The following is a 7,421-nucleotide window of genomic DNA, read 5'->3' on the forward strand; positions in this document are numbered from 1 at the left end:
TAGGAGGGGGTTGGAGGGGATGGTGGAATTCAGGTTATGAAGGGAGGCCACAAAGGAAGAACATTAAGACAAGAAACATGGGAAGTGAGTGAGTGACGAAGTGATGGACATGGGTTAGACCTGGCGCTGGCTGGATTTGGTGGCTGGAGCAGGATAACCATTTAAAAAATAAAAGATTTCCATGCTGAGAGACAGAGGAGCTGGCCATTTGCAGGATAGCCAGAGATCTGTATTCTTTGTTCAGGATTTCAAACCAGAACACTGGTGAGGTCCTTCTCACTGTCTCTACTTCCCAGAGTGGAAAATGAGGGGGTGGGACTAGCTAATCCCTGAAATCCCCCCAGCCCTGGGTGCCACGATTCATCGCTTCTGCCTTGTTTTTACCCTTTTTCACCCCTCCCTGAGTGTCATGACTGCCCACACGGCTATAAATGTTTGCTGAGTCCCTGATAGTGTCCCTCACACAGACACTGGGCGGTGTCTTGTTGTGTCATCGGTGCCCAACCTGTTGACTGAGGGATGAGGAAGTCCCTCCCTCGGCCTCCCCAGCAGTCCTTCAGGTGAGGTGTTTGGGGACCAGCTGCAAATCCAGCCTTCGCTCACCACCACCCTACTTAGTTCTGCTCCATCTTACGCCCTGAGGGGGCCAGGGGAGAGCACCACTGAGTGGGGGGGGGCAGGGGAGGGGGCAGCTTCTGCACCAGGCCCCCCGGGTCTGACTACGGTTTTTCCATTTTTAGTCTGTGTGACCTAGGATATGTTACTTAACTTCTACATTTTCTTCTAAAAGTTCTATGATTCATTTTACACATTGCTGACTTTTCTTTCACGTATGGTGTGAGACAGGGCTCTAGTTTTACTTTTCTCCGCTTGGCCAGGCAGTTCTTCCTGCACCATCTGTGGAAGGACCCGTCCTTCCTGCCCTCGGTGCACGTTCCCTCCGGTTCTCACCGAACTCCCGCTTAAGCATAGGCCTGGCTCTTGGTCCCCTCTCTGCTTACTAGTTGATTTCTCTTTCTCTCTAGCTGTTCCCATTCATCGTGTTGTTTTAGTTGCTGTGTCTTCATATTCAGTCTTTACGGGACAGAACACAGGACTCCCCTTGTAGTCCTTTGTTTTCCCTGGTAGTTTTCACAGTCGTCTTAGACATCCTTGGCGCTTCACCCTATGATTCTGAAAATTAGTTCTCCCAATACCTTTAAAAAGTAGTTCTCTTTCCTAAGCCTCCATTTCTTCACCACACAATGGTGATGACCACAGGCCCTGGCCTCGCAGGACTGCAATGACTGTGTGTGAAGCGGGGACACCCTGCCTTGCACCGAGGCCTGGCCCACAAGGGGCGCTCAGTGGATAGTATCATCTTCCCCCAATGGCCAGATGCGGTCATGCTCTGCTTGAAACCGCCGCTGGCTTCCCAGTCATGCGGAGGAAAGATTACCCAGCCTGCCAAGCCACCTGACCTCAGCTGACCTTTCCCATGCCACCTCCTGCCGCTCCCTCCTCCCTGCCCACTATCACTGTTGTGTTCCAGCCCCAGCAAACTGGCTGTCTCCCAAGCACAGCGCCTTGCCCTTGCACACACTGGCCCCTGAGCCCCCTGAGCCGAGAATTCCTTCATTCCTCATGAATCCTTGGATGGTCCCTGAGCCGAGAATTCCTTCATTCCTCATGAATCCTTGGATGGTCCCTCAGCCTTCTTTTTTTATTTTTTATTTATTTTATTTTTTAATTTTTATTTATTTATTTATCTTTAGAGGGGAAGGGAAGGAGAGAGGAAGAGAAATATCAATGTATGGTTGCTTCTCGTGCATCCCCTGCTGGGAACTGGCCCCTGCCAGGAACTGGCCTGCAACCCAGGTATGTGCCCTGACTGGGAATCGAACCGCGATCGTCTGGTTCCCAGGCCCGTGCTCAATCCACTGAGCTACACCAGCCAGGGCTCCCTCAGCTTTCTTTTTATTGCACTTGTCACTGCATTGTGATTATTTGTGTCTGTTGTGACTATTTTCTTATTTAGTGAATTAACACAGCACTTGGCATTTCCCAGTTGTTCACGCATAGCCACCATTCAACAGTCACACACCAGCATGAGCATCATGCACACTTCATTGCTTAAAACTCACAATGCTACAGAGGTAATTGCTACCCTGCTGAATAGGAGGGAACAAGGATGGGAACCTGCCCAAGGTCACAGAGCTTAACGACACCTAAGCTGAGACCTGATCTCTGGTATAACTGCAATACTCACAAAGAGGAGAGCAGCTTTGTAAAAAACATCTAGCAAGTGGACTTTTGGCAAATGACTGTTGTCCCTCCCTTTTCTGAATCCCTTCCTCTATCCCACCCTCCCATGGTCTTCCTACTCTCTTCATCGTCCCTCTGACCCTGCTTTCAATGGTTTACCTCCCTAAGCTCTCTTCTCTCCCATTCTGTGCCATCCGTCACCCGTGCAGCTGCCTCTGTAAGGCTGAGCATCCTGAGTTTAGCACGCAGCTGTGTTCAGGACACAGAACGCGGAGCCCTGTGGCTGCGTCCTCAGATGCTGAGATGTTAGCTGGGAGTCAAAAAGCCAAGGAGATAAAATAAACCTTTCACACCCTAGATGTGTTTGCAACCAGAAGGCAAACAAGGACATGATTTTTTTTTAAAGATTTTATTTATTTTGCCCTGGCTAGCGTAGCTCAGTGGATTGAGCGTGGGCTTCGAACCAAAGGGTTGCTGGTTCAATTCCCAGTCAGGGCACATGCTTGGGTTGCAGGCCAGGTCCCCAGTGGGGGCCACTTGAGACTCAACCACACATTGATGTTTCTCTTTCTCCCTCCCCTCCCCTCTCTCTAAAAATCAACAAATAAAATCTTTTTTAAAAAGATTTTATTTATTTTTAGAGAGAGGGAGAGAAACACCAATGTGTGGTTGCCTCTTGCATTACCCCCCAACCAGGGGACTTGTCCCACAACCCAGGCATGTGACCTGACTGCGATTCAAACCAGCAACCCTTTGGTTCACAGACCAGCACTCAGTCCACTGAGCTACACCAGCTAGGGTCACAGCCTTGGTTTAAACACCAGGCTTTCTGAAGTATTCAAAGTCATGAAAGGCAAGGACCTACACCCAAGATTACTCTATCCAGCAAAGCTATCATTTAGAATGGAAGGGCAGATAAAGTGCTTCCCAGATAAGGTCAAGTTCAAGGAGTTCATCATCACAAAGCCCTTACTGTATGAAATGTTAAAGGAACTTATCTAAGAAAAAGAAGATAAAAAATATGAACAGTAAAATGACAACAAACTTACAACTATCAATAACCAAACCTAAAAACAAAAGTAAAAACAAACTAAGCAAACAACTAGAACAGGAACAATCACAGAAATGGAGATCACATGGAGGGTTATCAGCAGGGAGTGGGGAGAATGGAGGAAAAGGTACAGGGAATAAACAGCATAGATGGTAGGTAGAAAATAGACAGAAGGAGGGTAAGAATAGAGTGGGAAACGTAGAAACCAAAGAAGTTACATGTATGACCCACGGATATGAACTAAAGGGGGTGAATGTAGGTAGGAGGGGTGTGCAGGGCGGAGGTGAATAAAGTGGGGGGTGGGGCGGGGAACGGACAGGACAACTGTGATAGTGTAATCAATAAAATATATTTAAAAAAAATAAGCACGCCCTGGCTGGTATAGCTCAGTGGATTGAGTGCGGGCCTGCAAACCAGAGGATCGCGGTTCAATCCCCAGTCAGGGCACATGCTTGGGTTGCAGGCCAGTTCCCAGAAGAGGACACACGAGAGGCAACCATACATTGATATTTCTCTTCCTCTCTCCTTCTCTTCCCCTCTAAAGATAAGTAAATAAAATCTTAGGGAAAAAAAAAAGCACCAGGCATTCTTGGGCATGATTATCAGGTCTCTGGAGAGGACAGGAGCCAGCCTGAAGGGGGAAAAGCAGGAACCCTGCTGACTCCATCTGGCTTGGATGATCAGAGCTGCCGTCTGGGGTACCGAAGGGCACAGGAAGCACAGTGCACGTGCAGTTCCCTGATCCTGGCCCTGGTCCTGGTCCCAGCAGTATCAGGGCTGTGCTGTTTTCTTCAGGCTGATTTTCTCTCGTCACCCACGCTCACAGTTTTGGAGCCTCGTTAGACTGCCCTCTCTAGTCCCAAGTCTTTCAGGCTCCTGGGAGATTGGACTACAGCAAGGCAATCCTGGGTTACATCCACCCTCTGGGAATGTAGTAAATGTGAGGGGCGACCTGTAGAGCGGTCCACCATGGTCTGACACAGGTGAATGGAGTTTCTAGAACCCCTGATCCCAAGTGGAGGTGGCCGTTTGCTGGTTTCCTGAGTGTATCACTTGCATCAGCATTCATAAGCTCCTAGCCCCATTATGCGCACTAAATGTAGCCAAAGAAAGAACCCTTTGACAGAGGAAGGAGGAGAGATCATCACAGGGTGGACAAAGGAGGCCTGCAGAATCCATTTCATGGAGAAAGAGTACCCTGACCAGCTGCTAGGGAATTTGCCCCATAGGGGAATGAAGTCATCAGGCTGTCACTGTTCAATGATCCCCTTCCTGTCTCTGGCGCCCACACACACAGCTGGGCACTAACCAGGTAACTTGGTTTGACAATTTACCATCACATAAACGGGCCAGGTGTCATCTAGGCACATGTATTCTTGTATCCCAGTCTTCAAAAGTTGTGTTCATGTGATTGTCCCCCTAACAGTGACCTCTGGAAACATGGACCACATCAGATTTGTGGGCTCACAGATCGGTCATGCCAACCTGCCTCAGTAGGTAGACATTTATCTGACAGTGATAGGCTGTTTGCTCTTGCTTCCGCTGTCCTCTCTTCATCGCTGGGTACACACCGCTCCCTGCACAGCTGTCAAAGCTCCCAGGCTGCTCCTCTCCAGCCTCTCCAGCTGCCTCCTCCTCAGACATGGCTGATAGTCCAAGACTGCCTTGTTCAAGAAAGCTTCGCCTGGACCTGGCCAGGTTGCTCAGTTGGTTATGGCGCTGTCCGGATACAGTGTCAGCAGGTTCCATCCACACTCAGGGCACATAGAAAGAATCAACCAATGAATGCATAAGTGGAACAAATAGATGTTCCTGTCTCTCCCCCTTCCTTTCTCTCTCTCAAAAAAAACATCAGTTGATCAAATTTAAAAAAAGGCTTCATCATCCGGAGCCAGACTCCTTGGCCTGGTTTTCATGGTCTTCTGATTCGGTCTGATCCTGCTCCATTTCTCATTACAGCTCACATGTGCTTCATGTCTTTGGACCGAGGGGCCCCAGCCCACTTAACACTGCCGTCACACTGAAGACGCCCTGCCTCTTCTCTTCTGTGGGACGTCCTGCCACTGCAATCTTCGAAGCACCACCCCAGGCCCAACTCCTGCTTCTCCATGAGGAAGCCACTTCTGGCTGTGCCCCCTTGTTATCTCAGATGTGGCTCACTTCTGTCCCCATGGCAGTGGCACCGCCGGTCTGCCCCTGGAGTCCCCATCCCTCACTGAATTCCCTGAACAGCAAATCGTGAGGCCACAGATGACCTCTGGGGCAACTCCTCAAACCCAGCAGAGTGGGAGTAAAATCAAGGACTCAAGGAAAACCCCTGGGAAGAAGAGACCAGACACTAAGCAGGGATGTGTGTGAAATACTGGTTTTTATTGGTTGGCACAAGATTACATCCTACAATTCTGATGCCCTTCCCTCCTACACAGCTCAAATAGAAAGAAACTGATGAACACAAAGGAATAGCACACTCACAGGTTTAAGCATTTGTACAAAAAGGTGTGGGATGCGGGGTGGTGGACTTTTAGGGCTGCTACCAGAGCTCTCCTGGGGAGGGTCTGTGTGCCCTGTTGCCAGCACCACATGAGCAGACACTGGAGTAGAGAGGGGAACTGCTACATGCAGCTGGCCTGTTGCTGAAAAGGGGAAGTGGGGCTTCATCCCACGGTGCACCTTCTTACACCCAGACCTGGGGACTGGACCCAGGTCCCCTCTCTTCTCAGCCCTCCTCTGCAAGCCATCCGTTCTCATGGGAAAGAGGTGTGAAGGAGGCCTGAGAACACCTTCCCTGAGAAAAGGAAATAGACTCATTTTCCGTCCACTTCCTCCCCTCAGCTCCCAGGGCCATAGCGAAGGTCTTCCTTAGGAGTCTGGTAAAGAGGCCGGGTCTGGGCAGGGAGCCCAAGTGGGCAGGAAGAAAAGTCTGGTTTTCCATGCAAAATTGAGGAAAACTGGAAACAAAGGAAATGGCAAACAAGGCCATACACCCATGGATTGGAACAAGTCCCGGGGTGCACTTGGATTGGGGTATGGCAAGTGTGATGCCACACCTGTTTCAAGTGCAGCACTAGGCCCCAAGAGGTTAAGGACCAGAACCAACCCCGCCTCCTATACGGGCGCTATTCCTTGGATTCCCCAGCTGTTTAGCCCATTGGGGTTATTTCTGCCGATCTCTCCAATCACGTGAGTGCTCAGCCTGCTGGCGGGTCCATTTTCTATCCTTTCTAGGAACATGCACAGCGCCTGAACTGGCGATCCATGCACTCACTCTGTAGAATGGCCCAGGGGCTAGGTGACCTCACCATGGGAAGGCTGCTTGCTTTTCTGAGTGGTCCTGAGGGAAGGGGACAGCAGAGGAGCTCTGGTGGCATCAAAACAGTCTAGACTGAGCCTGTATGATCCCGAGGGGATTGGTCCCTGGGTGCATGGGTCCCTGGCTCACTGTTCTGGAAACATTATTAGGCTTGGCCATTTGAGCCTCTGCTAAAATGGATAAATACCAGAGGGAAGGAACAAAGACTTCTGTCCTTCGGAAAAAGTGAAACTCAGAGTACATCTTGGCTACAGTGCTTGAATCCAAAGGGTTCCCTGGAAATACTTTTGAACTTGGCCAAGGGGAGACTGCATCTGGGTGATACGCTTGCCCACAGGAGGAAGCACGTCTAGTTCGTCTGTTTGAGAACTGGAATGGTCCGAGGGAGTTTAACCTTTCTGATGCTGATGGTGAGTAAGGTGACTGCAGTGAGGAAACACCTTAAGTAAGCTTTGTGCTGCCTGAAGACCACACTCTGCAGCTGAGCCAACAGGGCAGGACTTGCCTGCTCCTCTGAGCCCTTTCCCTACCTACCAAGTTCAGTGGGTGGGATGGGAGACCAGTCCCTGAGATAAAGCTGGGCTGGCAAGAGCAAGTGCAGTGATGCTACTAGCGGGCTTCCACCTCCTCTGTGGAGTAACGCACCTGGGCAGCCAGAAACATTTGCTTTACAATGACTCCCGACATCCTTGAATGCTCCTAGCTCCCCTAAACACATGGCGAACTGGTGGCTGTCTTTCTAAGATAGATGTATTGCTGACTGAAATTTTACTTAACCACCAAACTTTTGATTAGAAACCAATGTGAAAGGTTTTC

At 49.9% G+C, this 7,421-nt stretch overlaps 1 long non-coding RNA gene across 1 annotated transcript; it reads left to right on the top strand.

Moving 5' to 3' along the window:
• The first annotated feature begins 519 nt into the window (after positions 1–519).
• LOC118991514 (uncharacterized) lies at positions 520–6,949 on the top strand. The gene is made up of 2 exons (XR_005067437.1): positions 520–560; positions 5,255–6,949. It is a non-coding gene; the product is annotated as an uncharacterized LOC118991514 (long non-coding RNA).
• The last annotated feature ends 472 nt before the right edge of the window (positions 6,950–7,421 follow it).

Source organism: Sturnira hondurensis, unplaced genomic scaffold (genome assembly GCF_014824575.4).
Source record: "Sturnira hondurensis isolate 20B ecotype Veracruz unplaced genomic scaffold, ASM1482457v3 Scaffold0007578, whole genome shotgun sequence".
In the NCBI taxonomy this organism is placed as follows: Eukaryota; Metazoa; Chordata; class Mammalia; order Chiroptera; family Phyllostomidae; genus Sturnira; species Sturnira hondurensis.